The sequence below is a fragment of the Lonchura striata genome, chromosome 8 (genome assembly GCF_046129695.1).
Source record: "Lonchura striata isolate bLonStr1 chromosome 8, bLonStr1.mat, whole genome shotgun sequence".
In the NCBI taxonomy this organism is placed as follows: Eukaryota; Metazoa; Chordata; class Aves; order Passeriformes; family Estrildidae; genus Lonchura; species Lonchura striata.
In genome coordinates, this window is record NC_134610.1 from 11,005,506 (window position 1) to 11,029,337 (window position 23,832).

Here is a 23,832-nt window from a genome sequence, read left to right on the forward strand (position 1 = left end):
GGTACACAGTGCTTTGTTCTCTCTCTCCTGCCCTCCCTTTTTATTTTTGTATGCATAGGAGACAGGAATCCTCCATCACTTAGGTAATCTCTTCTACTTACAAAACCAATCTGGTCTTGTAACATTTCTGAAGACACATGAAAAATAACCTCTGCATGTGCCAGTGTATCAGCACAGCAAACAATAAGCAGAACATGGAATCCTTTGGCAACTCACCTATCAGTCTAGAAAAGTTATAACATGGGAATATGGGGAGAAGGGTGCCATTCATACCAGCTGTTCTGCTGCCATTCGCTGTTTGGCAGTAATAAGGGGTTCTTTGAAATATACAGACTACAAATTGACCTTAAAAAATTCCTGTGTGAGTCTTAAAGTGAAATTTGCATTAGTTGTATCAAGCTTTTCCCGTAAAGCATGCATCTGTGTAAAAGATAATAAATTAAACATATTTCTTTATATACTTTAAACTCCACATAGCAAAATGCCCCAGCACTTTGGGAGCTATTGGGATCCTTTGCCTGCCACTAAAGTGCAGTCATTCCTTGGCTGCAAAACAGCAGTTGCTGCAAGATCCACTAATGAACAGTTTGAACATTGTGTGGGAAGAATATTATCTCTTGCTGAAACTACATGGGAAATATGAACAGGAATGCATGAATTTACTGATTTTTCAAATACTGTATCATCACAATCTGTACCTCAGATCTTTCATGGATTCTGTTTTTCTTTCCAGTGTCACAACCTTTTTCTCAATACTTTCTAACATACACTGGAGTTGTCATAAAAATAGTTAAGCAAAATAAGAGTGACTATTGGCAACAATATGAAACTGAGCTTCCTTCAACAGGAGGTGTGCATCTGCTTTGCTGCACCCTGTCATTCAGCATTCTCTTGGCAGAAGTGTTAGGAATTTACACTTATTACTGGGGACTTTCTTTCTGTTACATGCAGACATATAATTTTCTTTCCAGGTCACTCTGTGTGTTGATTCTCTTCTCTTGTTTGTTGCCCTCTTGTTTTCAGCAGTGGCTGAAAGTTTGCTCATAGCTGGATTTTTGCCAGAGATACCTGATTTAGAAAAAGCTCAAAGAAATATTCTGATTTCAGAGTCTAGCTGGTCAAAAAAAAAAAAAACAAAACCAAAACCAACAAAAAAAAAAAACCCCAAAAAAAACCCCAACAAAAAAACCCAAACCCCAAACAAAACAAAACCAACAATCTCCTGTACAAAGGGAAATAAAAAAACAAACTGAAAAAGCTTTTGGAAATCTTAAATTAATTGACCTGAGCTCCAAGTAGCAGCAAAACAACACAGCCCTCAGACTGACAGATGCTTTACTACTCTGGCAGCAGTGGTCTTAATAGACTGGAGTTTGAGAACTGCTGCATTTGTTGATTGCCTGGAAAATGGAATTTTGAATTACTAAATACTTGAACACCTATGCAAACATCTTGCCTTGCTTCTTCTTGCTGTGCAGAGGAAGAATTAGGGATGGAACAAAGGTGGAAATATGGATTAAATTGAATCCGAACTCTCATAAAACGTGTCTGGCTCTGTCAAAAGATGTGATTGTTCAGATCTAGCTTTCAAACTTGGGAGCTGAGAGAACCTAAGTTCTAACACTGTTATTCAGGCTTATCAACTGATCACCTCTGAGTAGGTACAAGATGGTGTAAAGCAGGTCATGCAGTGAGGTAGACGATGGTGTTTCAGTGCTGGCCACTGCACCTCGTGAACCCTCAGCGCCACCATTTGTAGCAATGTGGCACCAATTTCCAAAGCTTATTTCAAATCTTGCAGTGGAAAATTATTGGTACTTAGGCTGGATAATCTTTTCCCTTGCTATGTCAGGAGCAAATGACAGTTTGAAGTGAATACTGCTGCTTCAGCTCAGCATCTGATGCGTTTGCTTACCTGATGTAGTGCTCTTAGGCAGTGATTAATGACAGCTCTTGAGTCAGAGCCTGTAATTGTGATGAGCATTAACAGGTAAGCCTACAAACAATAAAGGAAAAAGCTCCTGAGGGAGGTGAAGGTACTGACTGGCATCTCAGTCTGACTGCTTATATATTGGTCCCAACCAGGCTGTTCAGAAGTTGCTACATTTCAACTAAAGCATCCTAAGGGTCTAAATATATTTATTCATTAGAATAAATGTTTATAGCCAAATCTGACCCCTATAGAAACTGGTGGCTAATTTCTCTGGCTTAATCAGACCCTGGCTGACAACTCACATTGGAATGCTACTTCTGTGGCAAAATCAAAAGTGCCAGCAATAAAGTTCTATGTACAAGGAGACACAGAAATGCCTGCAATGTTAAAAAATATGCTGGAAAGCTTCCTGTTTTATACTCAGGGATGTACAAGTAAAAATACCAGGTATCATTATCCATTTAATGATTATCATTATCATTATCTATTGATCCATTATCCACATGCCTATCTTTAAGCAAGCTCTTGAATATCACTGCCCTTCCCTGAACTTTAATGGGACTTTGGGCCTCTGTTCAAGGATAATCTATATTTGTGGTCCTAGTACACCTGAGATGGGCTTGCTTATGACTTTTTTGCTTTGCAGGATCAGAGTTTATAACCCTGATTTCTGTCCTAGTCTGTTTAAATATTTCAAACACATACACAAAAATAAACCTAATCTTCTGCCAATATTCCACCTCTCTGGTCTCATGACATCCAGGAAACAAACCACTGATCTTTCCAATGATCTGACTTACAAATCTAGTTTTAGAAGGCACCGGCAGCTAATCACTCTGCAGCTGGAATACCTACATTTCTGCATCTTTGTTGCATGTGACTAGCTTGGAAAATGAAGTCAAACTTGTACAATAGAAGTAATTTAATACATGATTTAGAACTTTAACCATCTTACTACAAATTAATTTGCATGCCTACAACCCTTTACTTGTAGGAGTAACCCTATGCGTTTTGATGAGGAAAGAATATTATGAGCCTGTTGACTGTAGAAATTATTGTATCTTAGATCCACGATCATATTTACATGAAATGTAGCAGTTCCACTCATTGTTCTGGGCAGAACAGTTTCTATCTTTTGTCTTTTCTTCCTTCATTACCACTGTTGAATCTCACATTTTTGAAGAAAAGAAGAGCAGAGTCAAGGTTTGTATGTTTCATGTTACAATAATCCGAATATAATACATAAGCAATCTAATAACTGATTTCACTTAACCTGATTATATACCAAATCGAATCAGAGCTAAGATTCAGATAGGTCACTGCTGTAATAACTGACCCTTGACAAGACTTGAGCACCTTTTATGGCTGGTGGAAAGGATATGTACTATCTTATGGAACTGCATTTTGTGAGACACATTCATAGAAAACTTTAGGTTGGAAGGCACATCTGGAGTTCTCTCTTCCAAGCTTCTGCTCAAAGCAGGACTAGCTTCAAAATCAGATCAAATTGCTCCAAGCCTTGAGAAGTTTTGAAAATCTCCAAGGGTGATGACTGAGCAGCCCCTTTGGGCCCCTGTTTCAGTGATGCTCTAGTCCCAGTGAGATGATTTTTTTCCCTTCCCAATTAGTATTTCCCTTGTTGCAGCTTGTGACTGTTGCCTTTTGTTCTTTTGCCATGCACCCATGAGAAATGTCTATGTCTGTCTTCTCCAATGGATTAAGGTAGTGGAAGACTGTAGCTACATTCTGTTGTCTTGGGCTTCTTGTCTCCAGCCTAAGCAAGGCAGTGCCTCCCTTTGTACCTCAGATGTTGTGGTTCCCTTATTGCCTCTGCAGCCCTTCCCTGGACTCTCTCCAGGCTGTGAGCAGCTGTTGTTGTTGTGTGAGCCCTAAACTGCAGCTGTGGGGCTGTTTGCTCAGCCCTCAGGCTGGCCTGGCACATGGGGCATTTGTGACTCCAGTGCACAACTTCATTTGGCTTTGTTGAACCTCATGAGGTTCATGAGCTAGCTTGCTTCTCTAGTTTTTTGAGGGCCGTTCAAAATGGAAACCCTGCTCTCTCCAGTGTTCCACTACTCCACTTTGGGTGTCACTTGATGAGGTTGTGTTGTGTCTTAGCATCCAGGGCCATATGGCATAGCAGCAGAGTAACATATTGACTTAGTCAGCGAGTCATAATTTTCAGCTTATCTGGCAGGAATAGAATTCTTGATAGTTGTTGACCAGAATTCATGGAATATTTTTGGCCACTAGACTAGACTGAGTATACAATATACTTTGCAGTGTATGTTACACTAATTAAAATAGAGAGAGAGAGAGAGATTGTATTTTGATTATACATATCCAAATGTGTTTTAATCTAGTAAAGGTTTTTCTGATGAAAAAATAGGAATCAGTAATATATCATTGCATACACATAAAGGAAGTGGTTTGGATTATCTGAGTAGAATAACAGTGCACTGCTTAATACCTGTGACTCAATAGCTGACAGTACCTGACCCTGTCTGTTCCAACCACCCTCATCTGTGTGGCTGCACCACGTGCCTTCAGAAGGCACTATGAAGCTCTTGCTTGCTATTGCGTTGTGCTTTATAATTGAGATGCCATCACTATATGTTGTGATGGCCAAGCTGAAGGAAGGATGTGATGTTTTGTAGAAGAAATTACAGTGTTTTTAATTATTGAAATTACAAAGCAGAAGGCTTCTCTCAGTGCACTAACCCACTGTGCTGCAATAATTTTCCTTTACTGACACTCCTAGTGAAGGGAAGAACACGCTCCGTTAGGAAGTGCAGCCTAATGTGACACTTGGCTTTCTGTTACTGCAAGGTTTGCAGTATGCCACAATCTCTTTGCTGAGGTACTGCAAGCAAAAAGGTATCTATCTCTTCCAACTTTTTTCTCTAACAAAAACAGGTTACACACTGTAGGAACATCCAGCCCAGCCTCTTCCCGGTTTATCAATGATAAAATACAAGGAACATTCATGTTTAACATATTACTTCTCAACCTAGGCCAAAAATTCTCCTTCATCACAGAACTTCTTCCACCACCCTTCTCTTTGTGTGGGCAAGAAGCCACCTTACCTCACTGAATCAAACAGTGAAAAGGTGAGAGAGGGCTTTCTGTGGGAGACTTTCAACTCTTCCCTAATGCAGGGCCCTCCATTGCACTGCCAAGTCTCAAAGGGGGACACTGCAGTTCAAGAGCGAACATGGCTGCAGTATGCTACATTTCTCTGAAGCAGTAGGAAGAGCTTTTTGTGATATTTCAGATTTGTTGTTGGGAAATGTCTCAACCATTAGCTAACCTGTCTGTGAATTTAGAATCAAATCTTCTCAAAAATCATTGATTTGTCTGCATCAGTTCCAATGGGCCTATTTCTTAAGAGATTAAAGACTTAGTGACTTCATCACAACCATTGTAGGTGAAGCTACAATACAGTTTCTCCTCTAAGCCCTTACTTTCAATATCCATCTGAAAACCTGCAAAATGGAGGGCTGAAATCTAAACTGGTTGGCCTCTGCCTAGGATAAAACTATATGTTTGAAAGCATTTTATATTTTGATTGAAAAAATGAAAAAAGTTTTATTTAAAATATTTTTCTTCTAATATTTTAGTTTAAATAGCCTTGCGGCCAAAGTGGGTGATATTTGAAAGTCAATTTATTTTAATTTGAATTATAAGCATCTGAATAGCACAGACTGAGTAGATACAGTATGTTTTTTAGTTAAGTTCATTAAAAACATGCAAATATGGAAAACCACTGTATTAACTGAGTGCTGTGAACTTCTTAAATCCTCAGAATGGCTTTCTAGATCATGAGTTTCAAATACTACAACAGAACTACAATCTGCAGAACAGATACTCAGTTTTATCAGCATGTTCACATTCCCATTACACTGAGAATTTCATCTTCCAAACCAGACACTGCAAGTTGCATTATCAAGACATTGGTCATCATGTAAGCAAATGGAGAAAGGAATATTAATAGTTTCAAAACCTCCTCACATTTAGACTTAGAATTTTCAACTTGCTGGACATGACAGTTCATTGTATAAGTGAGTCCCTGTAAAGCTTTTAAATTTAGCTTTTTAAAGGAAAATTAAAATAAGACAAGATACTGCAAAGACTGTAATGGGAACTTGCAGTGTTGAGCTCATCTTTCAGCTGAATTGCCTAAGGTGGGATATGAAGTCAGTAGATAAGCTGTCAACAGTCCTGAATTCACTTTCCATTAAACTGTGTTTTTTCTAGAGAGTGTTTAGTGAGATGTCTGATGTGCTAAACAGCATGTCTTTAAATAAAGGTTAAGGCTAATTGTAAAGGTACCTCTACTTTGCAGAGAAAAAAAAAAAAATCACTTGTATTTACCAAGGAAGTTTTCAGTCTCACAGATAATATGTGTCTAGGAGCACCATAAAGGTGTTCAGTGCTAGGTTTTACACTTCCAGTCTCAAGGCAAAAGTAATATACAATAAACACAGTCACTAGGCTCAAGGCTTGAGTTAGAGGAGGGGAAAAACAAGTTTTGATGTAGTGTTAAACTTCCTAATGGTGTTGTTTAAAAACTAATTTTTCACTGCTCTTTTTTATTTGCCAACAAATAGGTGACTGCTAGGTGCTGTATATCTTACCTCAGTGTGGATGCTTACTGGGCAACAAGAAGTGTCTCAGTTTAACTTTCTCTTCCTCCTAGTGTATCATCTTGTTAACACAACTTTTATGTTTCACAAGTCTTTGTCTGCAAAGAGGGAACTTTCAACTTTTGTGAGACTCAGTGGGAATACTCAGGGCTACCTATATGAAGTGTGATGACATTTGCAGACTTTGTCATGTCGAGTGACATATGAAGATTGGCCCCTGGCATCAGGGGGGAAACAACTGTATATCAGTTGTCTGTAGGCTTCAGATACAATTATCTGAAAATAAAGCAGTTGTCCCAATTTAAGCTCATTTCATTTCTTTCCAAAGAAGTTAAATACCATCTAGTGACAATGTCAAGTCATTCCTCTATATTATTCTGTTTGTTTCATCACAGTGTCTTTTCTCCAGGGAGCTCATTTGTATTCTCTTGCACTAAGGTCATCTGACTTTTAGTTAGTGTCATGGATTTAAATTTCACTTATCTTTAGTAAAAATTAAAATGCTGCTGTCACCACCAGACTGAGCCTGGAAACCACAACTGTGTCTATTTAGCAATCTATTTTAAATTCCGGAAAAAAGCCATATACCTAAATATTTTATGGCTAGTTGCCATTTGGCTTCAGATTGAGATCTCAGTATTCAAGATAATGCTTACTATTGCTATTGCTGCATACCATTGCTTCTGAGTATTTGCTGATACTGTGTTTAGAAATGTATTTTTTCTCTTTTGAGGAAACTGCATTAGAAGGGATTTTTTCTCCACTCTGGGTCAGGCATTTGAATCAGCAAATAGATAGGCTGCTGCATGTATTTTAACTGGCTTTTTTTTTTTTTTTTTTTTTTTTTTTTATATTTCTTCCCTTGCAGTATGATGGGGAAATAAAAACATGTAGTTGGCCAGTGTAGTGATTGTCTGAACATATGTGTCCAGCTCTGAATTCCAGCACAGTTTAAAATTTTTGCCACTGATATATGCACTGTCAGTCTGTGTGATATTGTCTGGATATCTACAGCAGAATAATTTTCTAATGAGACTGCGACTAGTGTGGAGCCATGGCCCAGACATCAAGTGTGGGTCAATGTTGTTCCCTAGCCTCCAAACAATGAGGCCAGGGTTGATATTCCTCTAGATCACCCTCTAAAACACCTGCCACAAAAGCTTGTCTGAATGCCCAAAACAGCTTAAGCTCAAGCAGGTCCATGTGGTCAGTTCAGTCATTAACAGACTGACCTGTGTGCAAATGTGGGCTAACAGACCGCTCTGGTTAGGCTGCAAAAATACCACTCTATCTGCAATTTGGGGGACTGTCTTTGGGTGACCCGGCTCACAAAAAGCCTGGGTTTGGTCTCTTCTTTGCCCAGAGAACTCTGGTCTACACTTGGGTCCTCGTCCCCACTAGAGCCCAGCTGTACTTGTTATCTTGCCTCCTTCTGCTCTGTAGCCCAAAGCGCTCCCATCCGAGTCCAGTCCCTCGTCCCTACAGCGTTTCCACTCTCGAACTCTCCCCCATCCCTCTCCGTGCTCTGCACCGCTGAGTTTGAAGGCAGCAAAAGCGGGAGCCCCTTCTGCAGCGTTCCCGGAACGCCCGTGCCAGACGCGCCGCTGCTCTGGCTGGCCACGCAGGCTGCTCACACGAGTGCTGCAGAACCCACACGGGGTGCGGGCTCCCGGCTCCCGGGGTGCGGGCTCCCGGCTCCCGGGGTGTGGACTCCTGGCTCACGGGTGCGGGCTCACGGGGTGCGGGCTCCCGGCTCCCGGGGTGCGGGCTCCCGGCTCACACGGTGCCCCGCGGTCCGGCGGCCCCGCGCCGGCAGCGGCGTGAGCGGGGCCGGCGCTCCGGGAGGCACCAGCAGCCCCTAGCGGTGACAGCCGCGCCGAGCGCCCTCTCCGCCTCAGCCTCAGCCACAGCCTCAGCCTCAGCCACAGCCACAGCCACAGCCACAGCCTCAGCCACAGCCACAGCCACAGCCACAGCCACAGCCACAGCCACAGTCAGTCACAGCCACAGCCTCAGCCACAGCCTCAGCCACAGCCACAGCCACAGCCACAGCCACAGTCAGTCACAGCCACAGCCTCAGCCACAGCCTCAGCCACAGCCACAGCCACAGCCACAGCCACAGCCACAGCCACAGTCAGTCACAGCCACAGCCTCAGCCACAGCCACAGCCTCAGCCACAGCCACAGCCACAGTCAGTCACAGCCACAGCCACAGCCTCAGCCACAGCCACAGTCAGTCACAGCCTCAGCCTCAGCCACAGCCTCAGCCACAGCCTCAGCCACAGCCTCAGCCACAGCCACAGCCACAGCCACAGCCACAGCCACAGCCACAGCCACAGCCACAGCCACAGCCTCAGCCACAGCCTCAGCCACAGCCACAGCCACAGCCACAGCCACAGCCTCAGCCTCAGCCACAGCCACAGCCTCAGCCACAGCCTCAGCCACAGCCACAGCCACAGCCACAGCCACAGCCACAGCCACAGCCACAGCCTCAGCCACAGCCACAGTCAGTCACAGCCTCAGCCTCAGCCACAGCCTCAGCCACAGCCACAGCCACAGCCACAGCCACAGCCACAGCCTCAGCCACAGCCACAGCCACAGCCACAGTCAGTCACAGCCACAGCCTCAGCCACAGCCACAGCCACAGCCACAGCCACAGCCTCAGCCTCAGCCACAGCCACAGCCACAGCCTCAGCCACAGCCACAGCTACAGCCACAATCACAGCCTCAGCCACAGCCTCAGCCACAGCCTCAGCCACAGCCACAGCCACAGCCTCAGCCTCAGCCTCAGCCACAGCCACAGCCTCAGCCACAGCCACAGCCACAGCCACAGCCACAGCCACAGCCTCAGCCTCAGCCTCAGCCACAGCCACAGCCACAGCCACAGCCACAGCCACAGCCACAGCCACAGCCTCAGCCACAGCCACAGCCACAGCCTCAGCCACAGCCACAGCCACAGCCACAGCCACAGCCACAGCCACAGTCAGTCACAGCCACAGCCACAGCCACAGCCACAGCCACAGCCACAGTCAGTCACAGCCTCAGCCTCAGCCACAGCCTCAGCCACAGCCACAGCCACAGCCACAGCCACAGCCACAGCCACAGCCACAGCCACAGCCACAGCCACAGCCTCAGCCACAGCCACAGCTACAGCCACAATCACAGCCTCAGCCACAGCCTCAGCCACAGCCTCAGCCACAGCCACAGCCACAGCCTCAGCCTCAGCCTCAGCCACAGCCACAGCCTCAGCCACAGCCACAGCCTCAGCCTCAGCCACAGCCACAGCCACAGCCTCAGCCACAGCCACAGCTACAGCCACAATCACAGCCTCAGCCACAGCCTCAGCCACAGCCTCAGCCACAGCCACAGCCACAGCCTCAGCCTCAGCCTCAGCCACAGCCACAGCCTCAGCCACAGCCACAGCCACAGCCACAGCCACAGCCACAGCCTCAGCCTCAGCCTCAGCCACAGCCACAGCCACAGCCACAGCCACAGCCACAGCCACAGCCACAGCCACAGCCTCAGCCACAGCCACAGCCACAGCCTCAGCCACAGCCACAGCCACAGCCACAGCCACAGCCACAGCCACAGTCAGTCACAGCCACAGCCACAGCCACAGCCACAGCCACAGCCACAGTCAGTCACAGCCTCAGCCTCAGCCACAGCCACAGCCACAGCCACAGCCACAGCCACAGCCACAGCCACAGCCACAGCCACAGCCACAGTCAGTCACAGCCACAGCCTCAGCCACAGCCACAGCCTCAGCCACAGCCTCAGCCACAGCCACAGCCACAGCCACAGCCACAGTCAGTCACAGCCACAGCCACAGCCACAGCCTCAGCCTCAGCCACAGCCTCAGCCACAGCCACAGCCACAGCCACAGCCACAGCCACAGCCACAGCCACAGCCTCAGCCACAGCCACAGCCACAGCCACAGCCTCAGCCACAGCCTCAGCCACAGCCACAGCCACAGCCACAGCCTCAGCCACAGCCACAGCCACAGCCTCAGCCACAGCCACAGCCACAGCCACAGCCACAGCCACAGCCACAGCCACAGCCACAGTCAGTCACAGCCACAGCCACAGCCACAGCCACAGCCACAGCCACAGCCACAGTCAGTCACAGCCTCAGCCTCAGCCACAGCCTCAGCCACAGCCACAGCCACAGCCACAGCCACAGCCACAGCCACAGCCACAGTCAGTCACAGCCACAGCCTCAGCCACAGCCACAGCCTCAGCCACAGCCTCAGCCACAGCCACAGCCACAGCCACAGCCACAGCCACAGCCACAGTCAGTCACAGCCACAGCCACAGCCACAGCCACAGCCTCAGCCTCAGCCACAGCCTCAGCCACAGCCACAGCCACAGCCACAGCCACAGCCACAGCCTCAGCCACAGCCTCAGCCACAGCCACAGCCACAGCCACAGCCACAGCCACAGCCACAGCCACAGCCTCAGCCACAGCCACAGCCTCAGCCACAGCCTCAGCCACAGCCACAGCCACAGCCACAGCCACAGCCTCAGCCACAGCCTCAGCCACAGCCACAGCCTCAGCCACAGCCACAGCCTCAGCCACAGTCAGTCACAGCCACAGCCACAGCCACAGCCACAGCCACAGTCAGTCACAGCCACAGCCACAGCCACAGCCACAGCCTCAGCCTCAGCCACAGCCACAGCCACAGCCTCAGCCACAGCCTCAGCCACAGCCACAGCCACAGCCACAGCCTCAGCCACAGCCTCAGCCACAGCCTCAGCCACAGCCACAGCCACAGCCACAGCCTCAGCCACAGCCTCAGCCACAGCCACAGCCTCAGCCACAGCCACAGCCACAGCCACAGCCACAGCCACAGCCTCAGCCACAGCCACAGCCACAGCCACAGCCTCAGCCACAGCCACAGCCTCAGCCACAGCCTCAGCCACAGCCACAGCCACAGCCACAGCCTCAGCCACAGCCTCAGCCACAGCCACAGCCACAGCCACAGCCACAGCCACAGCCTCAGCCACAACCACAACCACAGCCACAGTCAGTCACAGCCACAGCCTCAGCCACAGCTACAGCCACAGCCACAGCCACAGCCACAGCCTCAGCCACAACCACAACCACAGCCACAGTCAGTCACAGCCACAGCCTCAGCCACAGCCACAGCCACAGCCACAGCCACAGCCACAGCCACAGCCTCAGCCACAGCCACAGCCACAGCCTCAGCCACAGCCACAGCCACAGCCACAGCCACAGCCTCAGCCACAACCACAACCACAGCCTCAGCCACAGCCACAGCCACAGCCACAGTCAGCCACAGCCACAGCCTCAGACACAGCTACAGCCACAGCCACAGCCACAGCCGGCCGCGTCTCTTCCCGGCGGAAAGGGCGTTTCTCCAGAGGCCGTGGCTCTAGACACGGGTTACAGTTCACCACCTCTGCGAGCAACTGTGAGGAGTCTTGCCCTGACCTCAAGCCCGGAATAGGAGGAACTCGGTACATCCTCTCCTTTGGAAACAAATTGTTCGATACAGATCACTTCACATGCAATACCCCGACTTTTCCCATGACATTTCTCTTTTTCATAGAATTGTAATTGTACTGCTTTGCGTCACAAGCCCTTTACTAAAAGGATTTGAGTAGTTTTGCTGCCTGGCTTGTGATTTCCCAGATACCATGCTGTGAAAAGGCATTAAGGTGTCAGGACCTGACTGTCCATGGAAACATTACAAAACTTTTATTTATGTGCACATTTTATTAGTAAGTCTTTGAGCAATGCATACACACGCATGACCAACAGAACTGATCCCAGCCTAGTGGGGGAAACAGTAAAATAGTAGCAGGAAAATCCTAGAAGATTTTAGGACAAAAATTATTTTCTTTAATAGAAAACTGCTATCCATTATATCTTTAAATGTTGACAAACATTTGTGTGGTCTTAAGCTATGTATTGTTCAATGCTCAGTGCTGCATCTCAAAGTCTTAGGATGAGGACAGGTTGAGCTGTCTTCTGGAAACTGCATGTGTAGTTGTGGCATTTGGTGAGGTGATCTGTCCCCGAGGCTTAGATAACCAGGTGACTCACTCTACTGTAAAACTGAAAAAGAAGATAAAGAGTGTTCCAGCACAGAGCACAACCTTCACTGTGTTCTGCTCTGTCCACACAGGCTGTTGTACATCATTATTTAAAATTAAATTCACTAAATTGAAAGATATCATCCTGTACGTTAAGGAAATGGAGGGACATTTGCTTACTATTCACATGTAAATTAAGACAATATTCTAAGAAGATACTACTACAAAAAAAAATCAGCTAGAGTTTTTTTTCAGTTTAAGGAAAGAATGGGGAAAAAAAGACGCACAAATGTGATGTCACTGTGAATGGGGAAGTTTGCTCAGCACTTTCCAGACTATGCCTGACTCAAGTCTTCTTCCAGAGTTTGAGTTTTGATCAGAATACATAGATAAAATGCAATTGTTTTGTATCCTTACCCGTTCTTTTCTTTCCAGTGTGAGTTTTAAAATGGAAAGCAGATAAAAAAATGTTATGCATATAAATAATATATTGGCTGTTTCACTCAAGGTATCAAAAATGCATTACTGCATGAGCAGATGTAGTGATATAGTTCCTTGATTAAGGAAGAACTGAGAAATTATGAACAGGCAAACAATTACATGTTGTATAATCATAATCTCAACATAGCTATGCAGTTACTTCTCGGAGATGCGAATTTGGAGCACACCCACTGCCTCCACAATTGGCTGTCATAGCACTGATGAGCCATCATACAATTACACTGTTTTTATATAGCTATAACATACTGTCAACATGAATGACAGGATCAGTTTACAGAAGGAAAAAAACCCAGCCTCATTCTGTATGCACACATACATATGCAACGGTATCAGTGCGGGCCGTTCTATGTGGGGATTCAGCTGATAAATAACTGAGGCTCTTATCTGGCAGTTTTTAAATGTCACTAGACCAGCCCAGATGTGGTTTTATCCTTTGACTGTCGCGCTGCTTGTCTATCAGCAGGGTCCATCCTATGGCTTTATGCGGTTGCCGCTAATGGCGTTCGGGCGCTGTGCATCACCTCGGGGACAGCGCGGCATATCAGCCTTCCCAAAATCACGTTTGATGCAGCTCCCCAGCCTCGCAGCGATTCTCCGCGGGCGGACCCCGGGCAGCGGTGGGGCCTCGGAGGGACAGCGCTGCTTCTCCCGTGCGCTCCGCTCTGCGTACTTTCTTCATCGCGGATTTTCCGCCGCTGTCTGCGCTTCGGCGTGAGAAAACTGCCGCTTCCCTCCCCGGGTTCCTCTCGACCCCATTAGCCTCCGGCAAACAAGGGGACATCGCGACGGGGAGACGCGGCCACAGCCCCGGGCCCGACGGGCAGTCCCGGCCGGGCGGCGTGTCCGGGCGGCCGCTGCCGCGGGGGCTGCAAGGGAGCCCGGAGCCCCGCGGCGCCACTCCGACCCCCAGCGCAGCCGCTTCCCCGCGCCCATCTCCCATCACAGCCACAGCAACACAGCCGGCCCTGCCCCTTCCAGCGGGGAGGGAAGAGGCTGGATTTAAACACAAACATCGCTCTGCCTCTCGGTGGATTATTTTCGCTCTTGTCTGGTGCCTCACCTCCACCCTCAGCCCTCCCCACACCCGCGGCACTTGAACCTGCCCGGCTGAAAAGTGTGCCATCCCCCAGCCCCGACCACCTCCCCTCCGGGCCAGCCCCACCGGCCCCCCTCCGGCAGGGTCCGGCCGGGAGTACCGCTGTGCTCCACGGGACCCCCCAACAACCAGGGGAGGCCGGCTGCGCCCAGCGGGGAGTGCGACGAGGGCGATTCGCTTGCTAGAGAAATGCCCTGTTGAACTTTGAATATATTAGTTGACATCAGTGCGAGTTGGGGCTGCCAGCCCCTAGCTCCCTCCTCCTTCCCTACCTCCTCCTCCTCCGCCTCCTTCTCCTCCTCCCCTCGGTCTCCGATGGAAAGAGTTGAAGCCGTGCTGATAGGAGCCGTTTGGAAGAGACAGAGGAGCGCCCGAGAGGACTTCGGTCCCAACTCCGGCCGCACCGCGGGAACGCTGCCCGCCGCCGCTCGCATGGCCCGAGGCGGCACTCCCTGAGCGCCGGGCTGGGCAGAGCCGCCGCTCCGCTCCCCTGCTCGCCCCGAGCCGAGCCCAGCCGCGCCGAGCCGAGCCCAGCCGCGCCGCGGCTGCCCCCGCTGCTGCGGCAGCCGGAGCGCGATGTGCCGGTGAGCCCCGCGCCGGGAGCCCGGCGGCCACCCCGTAAGCGCAGCGCCGCGGCGGCCCGGGGGGCGGGCGGCGGGACGGGCCGGGGGCGCGCAAACTTCCCAACTTGGCGGGGTCGGGGGGAGCGGGCGGCGCTGGGAAGGGGATCCGGGGAGGTGGGAAACCCCGGGCTGCTGCGCGTCTCCGCCGCCCCCGGTGCAGCGCCCGGTGATGGGGGCCGGGGGCAACCTGCGGGGTGTGGGGTGTGTTTGTGCCCGGCGCTCGGCGCGCCGTCCCCCTGCCCGCCGGAGAGCCAAAGGGGCTTGTTTTTTGTCGCTGTGTTCGCAGTCCGGCAGCGCTGGAGAGCACGCTAGCTCAGAGGTGGCAGTGGAGGTGTTTTTTTTTTCCCTCCTCTCCCCGCCACCTTCCCAGCTCTTCCTAAACCCGCTGAGGGAGGCTGTGGCGGGAGTGAAGGGGTGCAGTGGTGGGAAGCAGGATAGCCTAGACGAAGGGATATTAATGATTTTTGTTTTTCAGATGGTAATTTGTCTTTGTGGTAGGGGTGGCCCATTAAATTTCAGCTCACGTCCTGATGGAGATCAAAAGCGAAGGGGAGAGGGAGAGGGAAGCAGGGAGCCTTGTGCTGCTCCTTAGATCCGCGCATTGTTAGAAACTTACAGGGAGTGTAGGGGGGGGGGGGGGGGTAGGATTTCCAGAAACAACCTTTGTCGATCCAGCTCCAATATCCACTCCAAAGTTGGAGAGCTGTATTTTCCAGCACTACCATCTGCTCCTGGTGCTGCCCAGGAGCACGCTTACTGTTAAGCCTCAGAGGAAACAAACAAAAGGTGTGCTTGCCAAATCGGTACTGAACCTGTCTCTTCACGGGCTTTTAGGTGGAGCATTAAGTATCGAGGAGTATCTATGTCCTGAAGGTTCACTGTCCTCTGTTGGCTCAGTTTAGACTCTTTGATAATTCCTGTCCTTAAAAAAGGTCTCCAAAACATGATAGATGCTAGGTCTTGTTTTGGTTTTTTGTTTTTGTTTTTCTATATTTTCTCCCCGATTTATTTATCTGGTTTTGGTTGGGGTTTACATTTTTTCCCCCCATTTCTTTTTTCTTCCAACTATTTATGTATGGATATATCGGTTAGGAACCATAATAAAGTTCCTTATTTTGTTGTGCAAGTGTTCCCTCTCATTACAAAAAATACTTCTTTTCTTAAATTATAGTCTGAGCTGCAAGAGATTTGGTGTCTTTGCCTCTGGATGGGTTCAGTGGTAGGCTAAGACCCTATGATGACTGTGGACAAAATAGAAACCAACTAAACTAGAAGTTCTAATGGGCTTTGACTCTTACTCTGCCTGAGATCAGTGGAGATCTCAGGTGAGTGAATGCAAGGAGGAGGAGTGAGGGTAGCTGGAACAAACTACTCATACAGAAAAGTACTCTTGTGATTATACATCTGATTTGTAAGCACCCAATGTAGAAAACTGGTCATAACTGCAGACAAAGTGGCAGTGGATAAGAAAAATTCTGCTGATATTTAACAGGATTTTTAACAGAGATTCAATTTTTAAACAGACACTTGAATCGTGCATATCTTTAATCTTTTCTCCTTTTGCACTAAAACTTTTCTGTTTGGATTGGGTGATAAGTAGACTCATCACTAGGCAATAGTGGGGAATCTCTATGTTTTATGCAATACTTTTTGCATTTTCAGTGAAGTCTAGGCAAGTTGTTCTGGTTTTCTCTCTATCTTGTTTTCTTTCATTAAAGAGGCCAAGTTTTTGTCCTCCTCTGCCAGGGACATGCTAATCCTGAAGTCATGGTGGGGAGAGAGATCCCAGCCTTCAGAATATAGATATTTGCTTTGTTCATACCCCCCAGCCTGTTAGGCTGATGGAATTGGCAGTGGCTGCCCTCCATGACCTCCCTCCCTTCCTGCAAAAAGCTGGTGCAGCCAGGGAAGAGAAAATGTGCAAACTCCAGCAAGTGAAAAAGCACAACCTCAGAGGACAAAAGGCTTGAACAGAGAGATGCGGGGGATGAGGTTTTGCACAGAAAATGACTTTTAGCAAACTGGCCTTGATCAGTTTATATTGACTGGCAACGATGGTATGGGGATGGGTTCAGCAGGAATGTGGGTAGCCCAAGAGAAGCTCGATACCAATGGTGTAATGGAATTTTAGTTGCTTTGCAGTAAGACTAAAAAAGTTCCCAGAAAGAATGGCTTTGGTCGTCTACTGTGATTGCCCTTTATTCCCTAGGCTGACAGCTGACTTGAAGGAACATACCCCCAGACTATAAACTCTTCCTCTCACCTTGTAGTCACTTGTAAAAGTGCTGCTTGACTTGGGCTGACACATGATAGGGCCCCGTTAGAGGGAAAGTTCCTGGGGAGCAGGCACTCTGTGATATTAAACATGGCTCAAACAATAGATTTCTATTTTAGTCAGGACGAATTCTCATGCAAACAGACATACTAGGGTTAAATAAGACCATCTGCATGAATATATCTTCCCGAAAACAAATAGATGCTGGGCAAAGTTTCATTGTGCAGCCGGGGCTGTTGCCTTGCTGTTCGGCAAAAGGGGGCAGTATCCAACAGCGCCAGGGAGCGATCTGCCGCTGCCGCCTCCCTGTCTCGAGCGCTGGCTGGTGCATGCTCTGTCAACTGGGATCTGGGAATTTAGGGTGTTACCCGGTAGCCCATACTCAGGTGATTCCTTGTAAAGACATCAGAGAGCTGAATTACCTAAAAGATGCAAGACCAAAGTTGTAATTGTTTTACTTTGTGGTTGCATCACTTCCATATGCTGGTGAACAACTGAAAATTAAGGACAATGCTGTATGGTTGCAAAGCTAGTTTTGTTCACATTAAGTAGCCTGACAGCAGTAACCTTACCCTGTTTTTACTGTACTGTTTTTAGGGAAAACATGGTGAAGCCCTAGCTTTGGAGTGCTGTTGGTGTAAATGCCCTCCAAGGAATTATCGTCACTGTTTTCCATAGTAAGAAAACCAAACAATTTCTTCTCTAAATTTAACTTTCTTTAATAACTCATTTGTTTCCAGCCTAGAGAAATATATTGATCCATTTCATAAAATATTTGTTTCAGAATGCATTTACAAGCCTTTTCACCTTTCATTTATCTACATGCCTATATTATTAGATTAGCATTTCTTAGTTCATTTTTTCCTGGGTGCCATGGGCAGTTTTACTGAGTGTCTTTCATTGGAAAGCCAGGGACTGGACTCCAGCTTTGTCAGGTCTCCTAAGTGTTGCTCACTGCCTTCGTGACAAGAGCTGCAGCAGCAGGGGCAGACGTGCTGAGGAGTGAGAGTCAGTCACTGTAATGTGAAGGTGTTTTACTGCTGGGGTAGTGCCGAGATTCAGAGTTTAGGTGTCGTCCAGTGTGAAGTCTTCAACTGGATTTACCTTGCTGCAGATCATCCCCATGAGATAATTTCTGGTATAAAGCTGAAAAAGGGCAATTTAATTACCTGCAGAGAGTGGTGGAGACAATTCAGAATAGTTGTCTAGGGGTAAAATCCATCAGTGTTCATTGTGTAGCAGCTGTGTAAGTACCAAATCACACTGAAATCACAAAGTCAGTTTTAAGTGATGGATTTACCTTTTACAGACTAAATACTGTGAAGGTGAACTGCCACAATTTTGGGTTGGATCCCTGTGATTTAGTCCAGGAGACAAACCATGGCATATTGCACTATCCCTGCTGTGCCTTGAAATGGGCTGTATCCGAGCATTGTTGCTTCTGAGGATCAAGGCAACAGCTCTTTGTTATTGTTCTGTTACTTAAGGGAACAAAAATCAACCCACTGAAGGCACTGTGTCAGATAGTTTTATTGTAGGAATTTTTTCCTCTTTTAGACTCTTTTTTGCTTTTAGACTGCTGACTTCTCCAGTGTGCCCAGTGTCAGGAGTCATCCCATCTCTGTCCATGGTGGCAATTTTCATTAGTGTCAGTAGGAACTGAGTGTGAGACTTTGACAGCTCTTTGAGACTGCAAATGTGTGGACTGTGCTTTGCTTGCTGGAGATTATTCTTCAAGCACAGTTAACCTCAGTATTTATTTCCCCACTGTTCTCATTGTTGTCCAGAAAAAAATTTACTGCATGACAGCCATTATTTCTTACCCCAGGCTCAAACTATGTGAGTAAAGTGCAGCAGAGTTCTGACTGCACAACTGTGACTTTCAGCATGTAGGGTCTCCTTGACTACAGTGCCGTGACTCCCAAAGTTATCTGTTTCAGAACTCATATAAAGCACAATTTTTTAAGGTCTGCAAAAAATCACTCAAGGTGATTTTCTGAAGATGAGTATATGAGTAGTAATAGTCCAGAAGTATTACCGTTATCAAAAATGTATCTACAAACCAAATGGGTTTGTTTTGTTTCTAAATGTAATAACTCAGGGAGGTAATTTGCATGTGAAGGATGTTACCAAGTTACAAAGTATGACTCTGAATTGGTGGCAGGGCTATTCATGTGCTTATAATTAAACATGTACCAAAGCACTGTGCTGGTTAAGGACTGGTGTGTCTTTATTTACTTTTTAGTGAGCTCTAAAAGCGACAATAAGTAAACATGCTGATTGCTAGTTTTAATCCCCAAATCAATTGTGAACACCTGTAGGGTTTATAAATCAAATGTGTAATTTCATTTGTGTTCAGAAAGAGGTCATTTTTGGAGAGACCATGGAATATTTTCTTCCCAGAAGCTGCTGTGAAGGAGCTCGATCTTACAAGGTGCTGCATGTTCTTCATTGTTGTTAACGCGTCTCCGGGAAACAGCACCCGGCACAGCCAGACCCTGATAAACACAAACTGCAGCAGTGTCTGACCTCCGTGGCTTTGTTGAGCAGGCGAAATGCTTATGGGCTTGTTAGTCTAGATAACATACTCCCTATTAGGCTGTTGCTGCAAGTTAAATAAATTGCAGAGCGCCAGTTTCAAAGGTTTAACTTTATCCATGATGCACCATCACGTGACCAGCTGGGACATAGCCACCTGCAGAAAAGAACCTCAGTCATAAGTTTTATTTCTGCCAAATATTCTGCTGCACTCAAAAGCTTCATCATAACTTCAGACCCATAAGGCAAACCCATTCCGTAATTTGGAATATCATGTGAGCATCTGGTGATGCAGAATGGATCCTCCAGTAGCCTTGAACCCTCTGTGCTATGGAGATAGTACCCTGATGCCAGATAGTCTTAGATGTTAAGTAGAGATGCCACCTGCAGTCCTGCAGAACAGACCAGCTAAGTCCTGCAGAGATGATCTCTAAGCCATTTGCAGTTTAAGGGTTTGTAGCTTTGGAAGTTTGTGTATTTTGCAGATTGTTTGTGCCATGGTCTTCAAAAACTGTTAACTTTTAAGACAACCAGATGGCTTTAACAAAATATATTTGCTGGCACCTGGAACAGGTGTATCTGGAATCAATTTATGCAGTGTAATTTTTTCCACACCCCTTTTGGAATAATTTTATACCCTGGAGCCACCTAAGGTGCTTATTATGTAGCCAATAGGGAACAGCTTCTGTCTGACTACATAAGATTTTACACATCTTTTATAGCTAATGCCTAGATTGAAATGCAAAATTTAGTGCTGGGAGTGCATGTGAATTTGTGAAACTCCCTGGAGAAAATGTGGGTGCATGTATCAGTGAATGAATTATGCTTCTCTACAGACAGAGTGCTTTTTTTTAGTGGTAACAAATGTCCTGTGTTCAGTGTTTGTCATTTTAAAAGCAATATTTTTCATTTCAAGTGCAAACCTTGTGCAAACCCTGTGCAAGTTACTGATGTAGAGTGAAAATGAAAAAATAGCTTCAAATTTATTTGAAAGGATAACAGAATGAAAATTTCTTATGTGGTATGAAAGTGTCCTGACTCAGAGATCAAATTGGTGGTTCCAAAATATGGCTGTGACAGTTATGACTAGTTTTGTGGGAAAGAAGCAGATCCTGCCTGTTTTCTCAAAGTGCAGAAAACAAACTTCCATTAGCCTTTGGCCACATCCTCATTCTTTCATCAGATTCATGGACAATGAGTTTACCCAGATGTGTGGATTCATAGTAACTTCAAAGCAGTTTTTAGTGGGTGCTGTGGAACCATCTGCACAACTCAGAGGTAGGATTAGGAACTAAATCTGGGAGTACTTTGGCTCTTTAGGGAAGAAGAGTTTGACTACAGATGGCCTGTTGGGCAGGTTTAATTGCTTTGCTGTGTTGCTTGGCCACGTGGAAGTTGTTTAGCCTGCTGTTTCAGCTAAAGGTTGCTTATTTTTCTCCTATGGTGCTGATTTACAGCACATCAAAGATAGGAGTCAAAAATAAGGCAAGAAAGGAAAGGGTAGGAAGTTTGCTCTGGACAACTCATTTTGACAGGATAATATAGTAAATTCAAGAATGCAGAAGGAGATGCTTTTGGGCCCAGTATATATATAACACATGGAAGGAAAACTCAGCTAGGTCTCAGAGGTTTGTTAGAGTGATTACAGATCCCCCTGTCTTGCCTCATGTTATTTTCTCTGCTCTCCCTTCCTGATTGAAGATTGTCTGCCAGGAGGAGATTTTCAAACACATGGTTTGGACAGGGCAATCAGTCCATATTTATAAAACACTTAATATTTCACTCTCTGACCTTTTTGGGGTCCATTCCACATATGAAGGGCATTTGCATTAGAAACACAAAGCTGAGATTCAGTTTCTGGCTGTGCTACTCCTGTCCAAAAGAGCTTAGCTTTTAGTTGTAATTGCAGCTTGTAACCATCTACTTAAAATAAAAGACAACAGGGGTAAGAATATAATTAGTGGCTTGTGGTAGGATAAAGCAAAATAGGAATATGCACTGTAGCTGTGTGCTGTTCTAATGCTGACAAAGGATGAGGTGAGGTAACACATAATATGAAGAATTTCACAGTTCCTGCTTTGTGAGGATGATCAAGTGATACAATAGTACAACTTAACCTTATTTCCATTTTAACATCTATGCTCAGCAGTCAGAAGTAATAATCATCAGGGACAGAAAGTGAGGCATAAAAGAACTGTGGCCTGGAGAATTTTGTGCTCATCTGTTAAAGATATCATGAATAATGATGCAGATGGGTGCCAGGTAGGGTTGCCTGTGACTGAAATCTGTACAAATTAAACTTTGAGGTCTGTGAGAAGCTGATCTTTTATTTGAAATGTTTAATCTCATTGCTTTCCTGCCTCAAAGCCTTAAACTTGTGCCTTACAAGATTATGCGTTTATCTCCATGCTCAACATTGCCAGTATGTAACTTTATCATGCAAACCCTTTACACAACTGAACAGTTCAGTGTAAGTTAGTGTGACTGTGGTGCAAGAAAATAAGTACCCTGCTTGCATGTGCACTATTGGTCCCAACATTTTTCAGGATGAACTAGGCATTATTCCTGTATTTTACATTTTCTTACGCATACCAGACATGCATCTATACAGGTTGAAATAAAACAAAAACAAGTGATTAACATCTTTAAAATTTAACATTTCCCCCCCGCTTAACCAACAGCAATTGTTCCCAAGAGAGTAATTTACTAGATACGTTCTGTATTTGTCTAGGACTGTACATCAGTAATACAAACCATGATTTTGCTAATACTATATGCTCCCTCTAATGAGTCTTTGAAATATTAAACCAGCTTATATTTGGAATGAGTTTTGCACACTTCCTTGTCTGTGGTAGCTTTGCAAATCCAGGCTTCACTGTTTTGCCTCAGAGAATTATGAGCTTATTATACTCCTGGAATGCTAATAGCACTTCATTTTCCCCCTAAATTTCTTCTTCATATTTATTTATTGATTCTTCATTTGAGCACAGTTTCACAGATAATGATGGTACTACTGAGAATAGCTGGTGTGAGTTAATTTTAAGAAGGCTGATGTTACAATGCCATCCTGTTTTGCCAAGAATTTCTCTGCAAAGTTCATACACTAAGGCATCCAAAATGCCAAATTAGTTAAGATGACTGGATAAGATTACTGCCAGTGCTATATTTCATTCCTGGTTTCATCAAAACAAAGCACATCAAGGCTGACAAGTCTAAATTTAATTTTGCATTAAAAACTCATGGGCAGATTTCAGGGAAACATACTTTGGGCAAGCAGTCTTTGGTCATTTTGTTGTTATTCAAATGGAGTTCATTGACCTATGAGAGAACACATGTGAACAGTGTTTTTAGCATTTTATCCTTTAGTTTGCATTTTACTTTTGATTCCTGGAGTTCTTTGTCATCTGGTCCCTCCTCCCACAGTGATGGACTCCAGAAAGGTGCTTACAGTCATTTTTTCTGCCTTCCCTGAAAGAACAGAACTTCCCCAAGTCAATTTATGTTCAAGCTAGTCAATTGTTCTAAACAAGCATCCAGTTTTGATTTAAATATTTATGAAAGGAGAGAACATCCTGCAATTCTTGGTCAAATGTTTAAAATTTAGCAAAACTTGCAATTATGTTGCCCCTTAATTGCTAGGTTCTTGGTCCTGTTATACTCTTATCCAAAGAGGAGAGCATCACATTTTCTTGCTGTGGACATATTTTGATCTGATGCCAAGTAATCTCTTAATTTTTCTGTGATATTTCAGTATGATACTGGATTTTCCAATGTTTTTTCAATCCTTATTGCTTGATGGCTCTTCTCTGAACTTTCTAAGGATGCTACTGGCCAGAGAAGACAGTAGAACTGACAGCTGCAAAGGTTTGGGAGAACTGAAACAGCAGAGGTTGTAGAGCAGAACTGAGCAGATAGACAGCAGGAGATAAGGACTGCAAAGCTGGAATGCAGAAGAAAAGGATAGTGGTGTAGGAATCTCTTGGCATGAGGCGCCTGGTGTGTTACATGCCTGGATGATGAGCTGGAGTGGCTGCAGTGGGTAAAGGCAACAGCAGGTTTTTACTGGCAGAGGAGGATGGTTGGAGCTGGGTGGGCATTGCAGCAGCAGCACTGCTTGTAAATCAGAGCAGTGCTGTATCAGGGGAACTCTCTGCAGGGAAATGTC

At 46.3% G+C, this 23,832-nt stretch overlaps 1 protein-coding gene and 1 long non-coding RNA gene across 6 annotated transcripts in view; one reads left to right on the forward strand and one right to left on the reverse strand.

Annotated features, from left to right (window-relative positions):
* Positions 1–12,294: 12,294 nt before the first annotated feature.
* On the reverse strand, positions 12,295–14,754 carry LOC110468297 (uncharacterized). Its single transcript, XR_002465063.3, has 2 exons — positions 14,504–14,754; positions 12,295–12,656 (listed from the first exon to the last, which is right to left on the reverse strand). It is a non-coding gene; the product is annotated as an uncharacterized LOC110468297 (long non-coding RNA).
* SEMA5B (semaphorin 5B) overlaps positions 14,644–23,832 on the forward strand; it is a 269,841-nt gene continuing 260,652 nt past the window's right edge. For 3 of the 5 annotated variants that reach the window (XM_021526077.2, XM_021526080.2, XM_021526082.2), the window contains exon 1: positions 14,644–14,849. The gene's annotated coding sequence lies outside the window, so the exon portion shown is untranslated. Of the gene's footprint in view, positions 14,850–17,726; positions 17,807–23,832 lie in introns of all 5 variants that reach the window. The other 2 variants (XM_077784940.1, XM_021526078.2) reach the window with 2 other exon arrangements.